Below are 15724 nucleotides of genomic sequence, written 5' to 3' on the forward strand. Positions count from 1 at the left end.
ATGCTCCAATTAGAGCGTATTTAGAGTTGGAGGCTCAGCCTGACCACAGGATTGCATATACAGCTAGGCTTGAGGTAGCAAGAATGAATAGTATGCCTATATTTATGTTCGTCAGGGGTTGGGGTATGGGTAGGGGAATTCACATGGTAAATGCCAGGGTTAGGGCTAGGGTAGGAGCAACAATAAATAGTATAATTGATGATGTCAAAGGTTAAATATCAGTGTTAAATATCAGTGAATTATTCGGTCTGATATAAACTTATGCAGGGAGAACTATCTTCTTGTTACTCATTTTAACATAATTTTTTCTATAAGAAAAATAGATTAGTCCAGTGTTGGTTTAAGAGGTTATTGAGAGTTAGGTATTAAGTTTTGATGATTAGGTTAAGCTTTAATGCTTTTTCAATTGAAGACTGCTTTTAGGCCAACTATGGAAATTAGCAGATTTACTCCCTAATTAAGGTTTTTCCTTGATTCTAAAGAGCTATCCCTCTTTAGATTAACATTTAAAATTACATTTGGCTTTCTTGTGCTTCAGGTAAATTTAAAGTAGATCTAAAATTCTAATCTGGACAACCAACTATCACCAAGCTGCCTAGGCTTTTCACCTCTACTTATAAGTCATTCCCCTGTTTTGCAACATAGACAGATGAGCTCTTATTAGCTGCTCATAAGTAGCTCATCTGGTTTCGAGGTGCTTGGCTTAAATTCTTCTTGTCAAGGGTTTTCTGGTTAAATCATTATGCAAAAGGTAGAAGTTTTAGTCTTTGCTTTTTTACACTATAAAATGTTTTTTCATCTTTCCCTTATGGTGCTTTCTCTATAGCTCCTGGTAATAATTTCTATCTCCTCTACTTTTATTTAAGATAAATGTTTTATTTATTAAAATGAATCATATTTTAGTGGGAAGGGATTGTGGGCTAGCATTAATTCAAAATGTTCATAGTGGGTGAAATTTCCTGGGTGTAGGCCAGGTGATTTAGTGAATAAGCTACATTTTGTTTATTTCAAACACACTTTCCAATATGTCTATCTTGTTATGACTTATCTCTTCTCATACAGTCTAATCAAGTGGATTATGTATCAGGTTTTATGTAATTATATTTGAAGAGGGTGACGGGTGGTTTGTGCATACTTTATTGCCCAATTCAGCTAAGCTCTCTATTCTTAACTTACTACTAAATCCGACTTGGACTTTTAAGTTTCATAAAAGCTGTCATGAAGATTTGTTCTAAGAAGTAGAAAATGTAATCCATTACTTTCCACCTTATAGGCTACACCTTGACCTCACATATTAATGTAAAATTCTCTTGCTTACTATAAGAACTTGTTAGGGTTTGCTGAAGATGGCAGTATATATGCCATAGTCTGGCTGCAGCAAAATTACCGGGGGGGGGGTGGGTGATGAGGAACTTATGTAGATTGATACAGCAGGAGTGGGAGCCATTTATTGCAGGACAGGAGCGGTATTTATACATTCCACACAGCTTATCTAATTAACATAAACTAGATACAGCAGTCAACCCATAAGGAATCTCCACACTTAATGGCTCACTGGCATTACTTCACAAACCACTCCCTCTGGCATTTTGCCAGGCGCCATCCTGACTTGTTTAGAGACCCTAACATTTCACTGTCAAAATGCCAGGCGCCATCCTGACTTGTTTAGAGACTAAAATATATAGGCTGATAAATGTTAAAGGTGGTGAGGTATACCAGGGTTTATCGATTATAGAACAGGCTCCTCTAGAGGGATGTAAAGCTCTGCCAAGTCCTTTGAGTTTTAGGCCATTACTAGTAGTACTCTGGTGAACATTCTTGTTTGTTGAATGTTTATATTTAGGGCTAAGCAGAGTGGGTTATCTAATCCCAGTTTGGATCTTAGCTATCCTGAATTACGAGAAAGCAGGTTTGGTGATAACTTTGAACTCTATGCTATAGTCCATCCATTTAGTCCCCAAATCACCATTTCATCCTTTATTTTTAGCAAACAAATAATATGCTCATTCCCTCACCAAGTAAGACAACCTAAAATCCCACCCAGCCACTGCATTAAATTCAAAATACAGGATTCCCAGGTAATGCACAGGATTCTCCATCTGGTCATGATATCTCTCCATATTATCCTGTGGCCCAATAATTCTCAACCAGAGGTAGTTTTTGTGGAATGTCTGGAAACGTTTTGACTGACACAATTGGGGGAGTGAGCTGTATACTATTGGCAACTAGTGTGCAGAGGCCAGGAAGGCTGCTGAACATTATAAAATACACAGGACAGCCCCACAAAAAAGAACTTTCCAGTTCAACATATCAGTAGTGCTGAGGGTGAGAAACTCTACTGCAACCCATGAACTGATATCTGTTCCAACCTGCACCCAGTATGTAACAATGCAGCAAATTTACTGCAATCAACATGTCCAGGTAGGAAAGCAGGGAAAAGAAGACACTGGCCTATGCAAAGATGAGATCCTGCTAGGAGGCACTGTGAAGGACCTGAATGGGAAGTTCCTCCACTAGACCCTGGTACCACTCTCAGTAGGGAACCCTCTTGTGCTTGGTCCTCTGTAGTAATGGCATCTGTGTTCTGGAAGTTCTTCCTCTAAGCCTGCATTTTAAATGGGTATTGAGAAGCATGATTTCTGTAGAAAGAGTACAGCTTTTAAAATAAGCTCTTAAGTGATTTTCTTAGCAATACAATTTCTCAAACACTGAAAAGACTTCTGATCCATTTCCTTCCCTGTCAGTTCCAAAAGCCAGTAAACATGAAAGTTTCCTAGAGATAATTCTTGATCCTATTTCTTTGTTTCTTCATTCCAATGCCTCTTTTCCTCTGAATTTGAGGGAGCTATTTAGAGACCTCCAATGTAAGGCCACACCCTAAATCTAATTTTCGCTGCATAACTGAAATTTCATCGACCTTTGTTGCTCAAAGGTCTTTTCAGATTTTTTCCTGTTCTTTGAAGTATAGAATAGTCAGTTTTTTCAACCCCTCAAGGCTCCAAAGTTCTGAACTCTCTGTATTCCTTTTTCATCATGTTTGGAAACCTTTTCATTATTCTAGGAGCTCATCTTATTTTTCCAATACCTTGTTAAATACAGCCAGTGAATATAGCCTACGAGCATTTCATTTTCCAACCTCTTCTAGAGCTATGAGATTTAGAGGCATCTTATTGTCCTTTTAATTTACTGCAGGCAATTCTTACCAAATGTCTTGTATTATGGTTTCAATACCCAAAATTTGTACTGAAACTGAATCCATATGGGACAGTAAGAGAAAGAACCTTTAGGAGGCATTTAGAGCTCTTCCCCCATGAATGGATTACCTCATTTATGTGATTGATAGATTAACACATTTATAGGATAATGGATTGAGAGTGGGTTTGCTACAAAAGGAAGTTCTCATGGTCCCTCTTCCTGCCTTGTGATGCCTTGCATGACTTTGGGACTCTGCCAGCAAGAAGGCCAACACCAGATGCAGCCCTTTGACCTTGAAGCAGAAATATAAGCCAAAATAAACCACTCTTAATTGTAACCTATCCAAATTGTGGTGTTATATTTTTAATAGGAGAAAAGATACCAAGACATTTTGCCATGGATTTCCATTTTCCCGTCTCTGGTAAGTTTTCTTGCTGTCTACAGCCTGACAAGTTTGAGATTTTTAAAATAGCATCCTTCTTCTGTAACAATTTTTGTATGAAGACAATGCTAGTTTTTGTGGCAAATGTACCTCAATGGGTCACAATAAATTTTTGTTTCTTACTCACTTAACAGTTCAGTGTAAGCATTTCCTGGCCAAGGGGGCATGTGAGGGGAGTAACTCTTTGATTCATAATCACCTAGGGATCCAGGTTAGTAGAGGCTCTGTCATCCAATATGTGATATTCAATGTTTCCCTTGATGGCAAAAATCTGACCAGAAGATGTCAGAAATGAAGAGGATCACATAAGGGCAGTCTCTATGAACCAGGCCTCAATTGGTATCATTCTTCTGCTCACAGTGCATATTCATTTAAATGAGATTTAAATAAAAGAGGAGTGTGCATCTTCTAGGAAGTGTTCTTGAAAGGAGGGAGCATACTTTTCTTCCTACCATCTTCTTGCTGACTGAAACTGAGAAATGGTGGCTGGTGCAAAAGCAGCTATCATCAACCATCTGGTCAGAACCACACATTAAAGATGATGGCATAACAGTGCATGAGTTCCTGAGGGTCAAGGAGCTCCCATGGCAGAGCTTCAGATGGTTTACCCACTGTCTTTAAGGAGACAATGAGCTCCTATCATATTTAAGCCAATGCAGTTTTAAGTTATATTTGCAGGTATTATCTAATTGTTTGGTATGGCTATTTTCTCTTCTGCCCACCTCCAGTCCTTTGTATTGATGACTTCTGCTATTTCCTTCTCATAGTCTAGAGTAATTTCAGAACTCTCAAATCCTTAGCAGGGAGTAGTTTTAGCATTTATTTTACATCTCTATTATTTCACCTGAGAGATAAAAACTTAGGATTTGTCCATAAACTCAGATAATTTCAAGAAATATTTTTTGACAACCACTAATGTCACATTAGTCCCAGACTGAATACAAAACATACAAAGATAATTAGCAAAACCACCCCTGCCTTTGAAGAACTTGCATTATTGTACATTACTGGAACCCTTTCCAACTTCCACTCCACCCCCCTGTTTGAAGAAGTTAAAAAGCTAAAAATGACATTTCTCAGAATCCCTTCCCACTTGAGTTCTAGGTACAAATAAGGTCGTCCAAAGAGATATACTTAGAAAAAAAGTACAAGTAAATGAAGGTTACCTTCCTGCATTTGCAGGTCACTTGTGAGGTATGATGACATGTATGTGACATTCACACTCCCTTTGTGGTCTTCATGGTGTGAGAGTCAGTGCTGACAGCAGCAATAGCAGTGCCTAATCCTAGGTACATTCTAGTCAGAATAAGCCAGGCTTATTAGTAACAAATAATTGGGCAGAAGGGGGGAGGTTGTGGCTCAGTGGTAGAGCACTCCTTTAGCGCTTGAAAGGCCCTGGGTTCAATTCTCAGCAAAACATAAAAATAAATAAGTTAATTAATTAAATAAAGGTACTGTGTTTAAGTATAATTAAAAATTCAAGTTAATTAAAAAATAAAAAAAAATGATTCCCCAATTCTCAGTGGCCTAATGCAGTAAAAGTTTCTTTCTTACACCAAAATGTTTACTGCAGATGTGGACAGTTGCTCTCCATGTTCTTAGAATCTAGGATGCTTCAACTTTGTACCTACTATGTTACTCCAGGGTCTCTTCCATGACTTTAGGGGCATGGAAGAGACAGTCTAGAGAGTGCTCACAAGTTTGTGATGGTGTCAATCTGGAAGTGACACATTACTTCCTCTCAGATATAATTGGCTAGAATTAGTCACATGGTCCTATCTACATGTGGACCTAGAAATGTAAGCTTCCATATTTGGAAGTAAAGGAGTCACACAAAAGGAAGCAAGAATGTGAAGAGAGAGCCTACAGAATGGGGGAAAAATCTTTATTACCTGCACCTCAGATAGAGCAGTAGTCTCCAGGATATGTAAAGAACTCAAAAAACTTAACACCAGATGGATGTGGTGCTGCATACCTATAATCCCAGCAGCTTGGGAGGTTGAGACAGGAGAATTGTGAGTTCAAAGCCAGCCTCAGCAACTGTGAGGCACGTAGCAAGTCTGTGAGACCCTGCCTCTAAATAAAAAACATGTGGCTCACTGGTCAGGTTCAATCCCAGTACCCCCCCCCAAAAAAAAAAAACCTTAACACCCAAAACCAAATAAATAACCCAATCAATAAATGGGCAAAGAAATTGAAAGTACACATCACAGAAGAAATACAATTCCTTGATAAATATATGAAAAAATGTTCAACAACTCTATCTATTAGAGAAATGCAAATTAAAAGTACACTGAGATTTCAACTCACTCCAGTCAGAATGCCAATTATCAATAATACAAATAACAGTAAATGTGGTGAAAATGTGGGAGAAATGGTACACTCATACATTGCTGATGGGACTGCAAATTGGTGCAAGTACTAAGGAAAGCAATAAGGGATTCTTCAGAAAACTTGGAATGAAACCACCATTTTACCCAGTTATCCCACTCCTTGGCACATTCCCAAGAGACTTAAAATAAGCATACTATAGTGACAACAGCCACATCATTGTTTATAATAGCTCAATTCACAATAGCTAAACTATGGAATCAAACTATGTGGCTTTCAAAAGATGAATGGATAATGAAAATGTGGTATACATAATAGTGGACTCAGCCATAAAGAAGAATGAAATTATGGCATTTCCCAGTAAATGCATGGAAGTGTAGACAATCATGCTAAGTGAAACAAGTCAATCCCCCAAAATCAAAGTCCAAGTGTTCTGATATTCAGATGCTAACACACAATAAGGAGGGGGGTGAAGGGAAAAAAAGAGAAGTTCATTGGATTAGACAGAGGGGAATGAAGGGAAGGGAGGGAAAATGAGAATAGGAAAGACAGTAGAATGAATCGGATATCACTTTCCTATGTTCATATATGAATATACAACCAGCGTAACACCACATCATATACAACAACAAGAATGGGAAGTTATACTCCATGCTTGTACGATACGTCAAAATGCACTCTACAGATATGTATAACTAAAAAGAATAAATAAAATTTTTAAAAAAGGAAGTGAAATAGGACCAGACTAGTAATGTTCACCTTAACTGATGTAACTTTTGACTCACTGGTCTGGGAATTTCTACTCTTCCATCCCTTCCAAGTACCTCAGAAGCACTAAAATGCCAGATGAAATTCCTTTGTGTTTTGAAATATCTAGAGTGTGGATTCCTACAGTAAATCCTGGATGAATCTTGTTTGTGCTGGTAGCTTTATATCATTTTACTATTACTTGTCATTATCATCACTGACTCCTAAGGCTGTCCTGTATGAACTAGACAACCACATTTTGTGAATAAATGATTCAAAGTCTTCACAGATGATATGTGTAATGCCGAGATTCTGATACAGGTGTAACGTCAAACAGGGTGATGCCAGATAAAGGGGGAAAGTGTGTTCTGTACTGAAGAGTTTCTAAATAGGCAGCTTCCTAATGGTATTAAGGTGCAGTGGGTATCATTTGATTTGACCTCTGTAAGACTTGGAAATGAAAAACTATCCTGTGATAAGCTTCACCCTTTCTCTTCCAACTAAAATCTGGCTTTAATCATGGTAAACACAGGTAAGCATATTGCTTGATTTTTTGTTCCTCTTTTTACTTTTTAGGCTGAGCAGAGAATGAGAAAAGTCTGATTTTTGATTTATTCCCCCCTTCTTCCTCAATTCTTTTAAAAATTTTTAATTTTTTTTTTCAGAATATTATGTAGTTGGAATCAAACAGTTTGGAGCCCTTTCAGACTGGTGTCTTTTGCTTAGTAATGTGCATCTAAGCTTTCTCCATGTCTTTTCATGGCTTCCTAACATTTTTTAGTGCATGGATAGACAAAGAAAAAGCAGTCAACAAAGTACAGCATCCCTTTATGTTCAAAACATTAGAAAAACTAGGGATAACAGGAACTTACCTTGACATTGTAAAAGCTATCTATGCTAAGCCTCAGGCTAGCATCATTCTGAATGGAGAAAAATTTAAGGCATTCCCTCTAAAATCTGGAATAAGACAGGGATTCGCTCTATCACCACTTCTATTCAATATAATTCTGGAAACACTGGCCAGAGCAATTAGACAGACGAAATAAAGGGTCTACAAAAGAAACTACTAGAACTAATAAATGAATTCAGCAAAGTGGCAGGATATAAAATCAACACTAATAAATCAAAGGCATTTCTGTATATCAGCGACAAAACTTCTGAAACGGAAATGAGGAAAAACACTCCATTCACAAAATCCTCAAAAAAAAATAAAATACTTGGGAATCAACCTAACAAAAGAGGTGAAAGATTTATACAATGAAAAGTACAGAACCCTAAAAAGAGAAGTAGAAGAAGATCTTAGAAGATAGAAAAATATACACTGTTCATGGATAGGCAGAACTAACATCATCAAAATGGAGATATTACCAAAAGTTCTCTAGAGGTGTAATGCAATGCCAATCAAAATCCCAATGGCATTTCTTGTAGAAATAGATAAAGCAATCATGAAATTCATATGGAAAAATAAAAGACCCAGAATAGCAAAAGCAATTCTAAGCAGGAAGTATGAATCAGGCGGTATAGCGATACCAGATTTCAAACTATATTACAGAGCAATAGTAACAAATACAGCATGGTACTGGTACCAAAACAGGAGGGTAGACCAAAGGTACAGAATAGAGGACACAGAGACTAATCCACAAAATTACAACTATCTTATATTTGGTAAAGGAGCGAAAAGCATGCAATGGAGGAAGGATAGCATCTTCAACAAATGGTGTTGGGAAAACTGGAAATGTATATGCTACAAAATGAAACTGAATCCCCTCCTCTTGCCATGCACAAAAGTTAACTCAAAGTGGATCAAGGAGCTTGATATCAAAACAGAGACTCTGCATCTGATAGAAGAAAATGTTGGCTCAGATCTACATACTGTGGGGTCTGGCTGCAAATTCCTTAATAGGACACCCATAGCACAAGAGTTAATAACAAGAATCAACAAATGGGACTTACTTAAACTAAAAAGTTTTTTCTCAGCAAGAGAAACAATAAGAGAGGTAAATAGGGAGCCTACATCCTGGGAACAAATTTTTACTCCTCACACTTCAGATAGAGCCCTAATATCCAGAGTATACAAAGAACCCAAAAAATTAGACAATAAGATAACAAATAACCCAATCAACAAATGGGTCAAAGACCTGAACAGACACTTCTCAGAGGAGGACATACAATCAATCAACAAGTACATGAAAAAATGCTCACCATCTCTAGCAGTCAGAGAAATGCAAATCAAAACCACCCTAAGATACCATCTCACTCCAGTAAGATTGGCAGCCACTATGAAGTCAAACAACAAGTGCTGGTGAGGATGTGGGGAAAAGAGTACTCTTGTACATTGCTGGTGGGACTGCAAACTGGTGTGGACAATTTGGAAAGCAGTATGGAGATTCCTGGGAAAGCTGGGAATGGAACCACCATTTGACCCAGCTATTGCCATACTCGGACTATTCCATGAAGACCTTAAAAGATCATACTACAGGGATACTGCCACATCGATGTTCATAGCAGCACAATTCACAATTGCTAGACTGTGGAACCAACCCAGATGCCCTTCAATAGATTAATGGATAAAAAAAAAATGTGGCATTTATACACCATGGAGTATTACACAGCACTAAAAAATGACAAAATCATGGAATTTGCAGGGAAATGGATGGCACTAGAGCAGATTATGCTTAGTGAAGCTAAGCCAATCCCTAAAAAACAAATACCAAAGGTCTTCTTTGATATAATGAGAGCAACTAAGAACAGAGCAGGGAGAAAGACCAGGAAGAAAAGATTAACATTAAACAGAGACATGAGGTGGGAGGGAAAGGGAGAGAAAATGGAAATTGCATGGAAATGGAAGGAGACCCTCATTTTTATACAAAATTACATATAAGAGGTTGTGAGGGAAATGGGAAAATAAACAAGGAGGGAAATGAATTACAGTAGATGGGGTATAGAGAGAAGATGGGAGGGGAGGGGAGGGGATAGTAGAGTTTAGGAAAGGTACCAGAATACAACAGTTACTAATATGGCATTATGTAAAAATGTGGATGTGTAACCGATGTGATTCTGCAATCTGTATTTGGGGTAAAAATGGGAGTTCATAACCCACTTGAATCTAATGTATGAAATATGATATGTCAAGAGCTTTGTAATGTTTTGAACAACGAAGAAAAAAATATTCTGTTATCTAGAATTTAATTCATTTGTTTTCATCAGAACATCTTGATTGCTTCCAAGTTTGGGCAGTTATGAATAAAGAAGCTATAAACATGCATAGTTAGGGTTTTTATGGATATGTTTTCAATTCACTGGATTAAATACCAGAGAACATGACTGCTGGACCACCTGGTGAAAATGTTGTCCATGCTTTATAATGGTGAATGGTTCACTGGAGGCAAATAATTAACATTCTGCTTTGTAAACATGTAACTTAAGGTCAAAAAAGTTAAATAACTTACACAAGTATTACACTAGAAATAAGTGATAGAGCAGGTCTAAACTTTGGGTTTTCTCCCTACTGGTCCAAGACTTTTTACTATCTTATGTGGCTTCCTCATTACATGACAGAGAAAAAGTTTAGATTTCTTACCCAGAGGTCTAAGTCTAAAATTATCACACAGCTCAAAAAAGACTTCAGTAACATCATACCTAGAACTGGGTGGGGAAAAGGTACAAGCTCAAAAAGTATAATATTTTAAGACCTTCAAGAGTGATGAGGATATTAAAGTTTCAATTAAACCTAAGAGTTTTATTTATATTTAAAACTTGTTAAGTCAATAGTGAGATAGCAACTTATTTGAGGGATGAAAATACTTACAAATCCCATATCCCATAGGGTTTAATATCCAGAGTTGGGCTGGGTTTGTGGCTCAGTGGTAGGGCACTTGCCTAGCATGTGTGAGGCCCTTCATCATATAAAAATAAATAAGTAAAATTAAGGTATGTGTCAAACTACAACTAAAAAATATTTTTTTAAAAAAATCCAAAGTAAATAAAGAACTCCTTCAACTCAACAACAATAAAATTGGATTAAAAAATGGGCAAAGGATTTCTCCAAAGAAGTTGCACAAAGGACCAAAAAGCACAAGATGTACAGCATCATTTATCATTAGGGAAATGAAAACTACAATTACAATTAGGAACCACCTCACACCCATTATGATTGGCTACTATTCAAAAATAATAATAATAACAAGTGTTGACAATGGAATGGAAAAATAGGAACCCTCTTGTGTTGTTGGTCGGGTAATGTAAAATAGTGCAGCCACTATGGAAAACAGTATGGCAGTTGCTGAAGAACCTTAATAAGCAATTCCACTTTGGGGTATAAGTCCACAAAAGAATTGATAACAAAAATTGAACAAGTATTTGGACACCCATGCTCATAGCATTATTTGCAGTAGCCAAAGGTGTAAGCATTTTAAGTGTCCATCAAAGGTTGAATGGATAAACACAATTTGGCCTACACACATAGAGTAGAATAGTATTCATCCTTAAAAAGGAAGGGAATTCTGATACATCATTAATGACATTTAAGGATATGATGCTATGTGAACTAAGGACAAATACTGTATAATTCTACTTAACATTAGTTAATCTGACCCAGAGTAGTCACATTCATAGAGAAAGAAAGTTAGATTGGTGATTGGCAGGGAATGAATAGTGGAATATGGAGTTGCTAAATGGAAATGGAGTTTTGGTTTTGTAAGATAAAGAGTTCTGAAGATTGGGCACACAACCACGTGACTGTAATTAAGCCACTGATCTGAACTGTACACTTAAAAATGGTTGTGGTGGTGAGTGGTATGTGTATTCTACATTAATTTAAAAAATGTGTAACTATTTTGACCAAGCCCCATATTTTTATAAGGCTAAGCTAATTACTTATGCGTTATTATATTCAAGTAAAGTACACGAGTGTTAAAAAGAATTTTCTTTAATACTCAATTTTGATGAGTCCAGTCAGTCACTCTACTAACTAATATGATTTAGTAGACATATAGCTTAGGATTATACAGTGATTAATTTTTATTTGACACTTTTGGAAAGTTCCTCCATCATAGTATAACTGTTTAACTCTGAGGTATTGCCAAATTGTTTTTCAAGAGGCTGCACTAGGAAATGGTTTCTTGACAGAAAGCATCAGTGCAAGCAAGTGTGCTTCAGGTTAGCTGGGTTCTGGGGGCTCGGGGTTCTACAAATTTAGATTTCAATTCTAAGGTCATGGTAAAACATGTGATGTTCAGTGCCAGGACTGTGATGATACAAGAGGGGAACATGGAAGTGCCTATAGGACCCTCAGCAGAGTCCTCACCCTGGATGGGCACTGAGGACATGAATCTATAGTGGTGCTGTGATGTGCCTGACCTCCTGTGAAGGCAGGGAAACTGGGAAAGTGTGAAACTGCTGGTGGATCTGCAAAGTGAAAATGGCTCCAAAAATCTGGGGACTGGAACCCAGGAGCATTCTACCTCTGAACTGCATCCCCAGCTTTTTTTACAAACTTTATTTTGAGACAGGGTCTTGCTAAGCTTCCCAAGTTGCCCTCAAATTTGCAATCCTCATGCCTCAGCTTCCTGAGTAGTTGGGATTAGAGGAAGGTCAAGGTCAAGGTCAATTTCTGTTTTTTTTTTCTTTTTTTTTTTTTTAGTACTCGGGATTGAACTCAGGTGTGCTCAACCACCAAGTTTCATCCCCAGCCTTCTTTTTTTTTGTATTTTATTTAGAGAGAGGGTCTCACTGAGTTGCTTAGCCCCTTGCTTTTGCTGAGGCTGGATTTGAATTTGCAATCCTCCTGCCTCAGCCTCCCAGGCTGGTGGGATTACAGGTATGCACCACAGCAACAGGTGGAAGGTCAATTTCTTGATGTGAAATAATCAGGCAGATCTGTGGCAGGGCTGCTTAAGCCTGTGGATAGAGATCCATATGTTTAGTTTTTGTCTCCACCTCTTTTTTCCCTATTTTCTGTTACCTTTCCTTACAATACACTCAATCATGTATGTGCAGCAAGGACTGTAAATATAGATACCACCCATTAGTCAGTGGTGGACCTCTCTTACTAAGTGAAAAAGAAACAGTCCAAAAGTACTCTAGGAGTAGAGTGGAGGTTGCCAGGGACTGGGAGTTATCTTTATTAAGGGTGAAAAGTTGCAATTTGCCAAGATGGAAATGTTCTGAAGATGGTTGTTGGTGATGGTTGTACAAATGTGAATGTACTCAATGCCATGAAACTGTAGGCTTCTAGTTAAATATTAAATTTTGTGAGTATTTTACTAATATATATATATATATATATATATAATAAGTCTGATTCAGAAAGTCAAGGTTGAATGTTTTCTCTCATAGAAGGAAGCTTGACCAAAGAAAGGGGAAAAAGTGAGGGAGGAATCCTGTGAAAATAGAAGGTATATCAGTGGAGCAACGGATGGGGAGGGAGGAGGAATTGGAAAGGAGAGAAAGAATGGAATAAAATTTACCAAATTATGCTATGTACATATGAATGCACCACAATGAATTTGACCTTTATGTTTATATATAAAGAACTAAATTTTAAAATTATAAATAAATAGAAGGAAGACCATTAGAGTAGAAAGGAAATAGGAGGAGGTAGAAGGAGAGGAAAAGGGGAAGTACTGGGGACTGAAGTGGAGAAAATTTTATTTCATGATATATAATTATGTCAAAATGAGCCCCACTATTATGTGTAACTATAGTATACAAATAAAACATTCAGAAATAAAAACATATGCTGTATTGATGAAGATTTACTACTGATATAACACTCTTTAAAATGCCTTTTTTATTGTTTCTTTTTATGACAGCGGAATACATTACAATTCATATTACACTTACAAAGCACAGCTTTCATATCTCTTGTTGTATATAAAATATATTTATACCAATTTGTGTTTTCATAAATGTACTGTGGATAATGATATGCAAACATGAGTCAAATGTTATTCAAGTCAAAATGTCTGACATTCTGTCATCTCATTTTCCCTTTTCTGGTTGAATCATATCACTCCTATTTGAAAACTTAGTTCACATACCACTTTTACTAAGTAGTCTTTTCTAATTTCTCAGCCAGAATTAACAGTTCCATTTTTTTTTCTTTGAACTTACCCTTAACCAGTAAGGGGAAAGAGCATATGCCCCAGTAAGTCCCAAAGGTATATATGCTAGAGAAATAAAAATGAAATGTGCACATAGAAACTTGCACATGAATTTCATATGGCATTATTCATAATAGCCAAAATTATGTAAAAGACCCCAGGATCTGTCAACTGAATAAAATGTGGTGTATCCATAAAAGGGAATATTTGGCAATAAAAAGAAATGAACTACTGATACATGCTGCACTGTAGGTGAAACCTGAAATCATCATGTTAAGAAGCCAATCACAAAAGACCACATATTGTATGATTCCATTTATATGAAATATCTGGAGAGTCGTGTGGGGGGCTGCAGCAAAGGAGGGGAGAAAACTGAAGAAGAAGAGGACGGGGAGCAGAAGGTGGACTTGCCATGATCCCGACCCCAGAGGACTAAGAGCAAGCAATCAAGACCACCTGTACTAGGACTGCTACAGGGACATGTGAGGGGGAGGAGCGGATCTCCAACTGCGTCCTCACCAATGCCTACCGCCTTGGCATCCTGTGGAACTGGGCAGCTCTGCAAGGCAAGACCTTGTTGGAGGTGGGTGCAGGCACCGGCATTTTGAGAATATTCTGTGCCAAGGCTGGTAGCGCCAGTTGGCAAGAGGCCCGAGAGGTAGGGCGGCTCAACGGGCTGGAGGACCAAGTGCATGCCCTGCAGGATCCGGTGGAGATGGTGGAGTTGCCAGAGCAGGTGGATGCCATCGTAAGCGAGTAAATGGGCTATGGACTTCTGCATGAGTCTATACTGAGCTCTGTGCTGCACCTCCAGACCCAGTGGCTGAGGGAGGTCGGTATTCTCCTACTGGTTTTCACTGAGCTCTTTGTAGCCCCCATCAGCGACCAGATACTGGAGTGGCGCCTAGGCTTTTGGAGCCAGGTGAAGCAGCACTAAGGCATGGACATTAGTTGTCTAGAGAGTTTCGCCACAAGCTGCCTCATGAGCCACTCTCAGATCTTGGTGCATGATCTGTCTGGCCAGGATGTGTTGGCCTGGCTGCAGCACTTTGCTCAGCTCCAGCTGACCTGCGCGCCTGGAGCTGGAGCTGGAGGCAAGGTGAGTGGGCGCTTTCTCTACAGCTGTTATGACTGGGCGCCCATGCATGGTTTGGCATTTTGGTTCCAGGTGACCTTCCCTGGAGGAGATTCGGAGAAACCCCTGGTGCTGTCCATCTCGCCTTTTCACCGGGCCACACTCTGGAAGCAGACACTCCTCTTCCTAACGGAGACAGTACAAGTGGAGCAAGGCAGGGTCATTTCAGCAGAGATCACCGCTGCTGCCCGCCCAGGACAATCCTCTTCATCTGCGCTCTCTGCTGCGCTACAAAATGGGGGACCAGGAGGAAAAGACCAAAAACTTTGCCATGGGGGACTGAGCATTGCTTTTTCTCCCAGCCACCTCCCAAGGCAGCCTGGCCTGTTTGGGAGAGGAATAGGGAGGTCAGTGGAGAAAGGGAGATTTCATGTGCAAGTAGGGACTATCTCTCTTTTCCCTCATGGTTCTTGGGGAGAGAGAGTGACTTCAGTCTCCATTAGAGGAGATTCTTCTGTCAATTTATAAAGTGATCTCCTCAATCACGGATACAACATGCTTATTGATAGGCTTTTAAGCCTTAAAAGCATGTGGTAAGAAGCACTTGTATTTCCATTTCTTTTTTTTCATGGAAGAAAAAAAAAGAGATGGATAAAATGTCAGTTTATGGTGGGTCCCATGCACAAACTAAACACCTCACACCTTATCTAAGTCTGCAGCTGGGAAAAGGGTATAAGAGTTCAGTTTCACTCCAGAAGTTGCCACTATGACTTAACCTCTCCAGAGCCTTAATTTCTGTGTCTGAATTCTCTCCATTGCTAGATGCCTGTA

The 15724-nt window shown here is 38.5% G+C and overlaps 1 pseudogene; it reads left to right on the top strand.

Annotated features, from left to right (window-relative positions):
• The first annotated feature begins 14138 nt into the window (after positions 1 to 14138).
• LOC144249291 (protein arginine N-methyltransferase 6-like) lies at positions 14139 to 15236 on the top strand (annotated as a pseudogene).
• The last annotated feature ends 488 nt before the right edge of the window (positions 15237 to 15724 follow it).

The sequence above is a fragment of the Urocitellus parryii genome, chromosome 11 (genome assembly GCF_045843805.1).
Source record: "Urocitellus parryii isolate mUroPar1 chromosome 11, mUroPar1.hap1, whole genome shotgun sequence".
Classification (NCBI taxonomy): domain Eukaryota; kingdom Metazoa; phylum Chordata; class Mammalia; order Rodentia; family Sciuridae; genus Urocitellus; species Urocitellus parryii.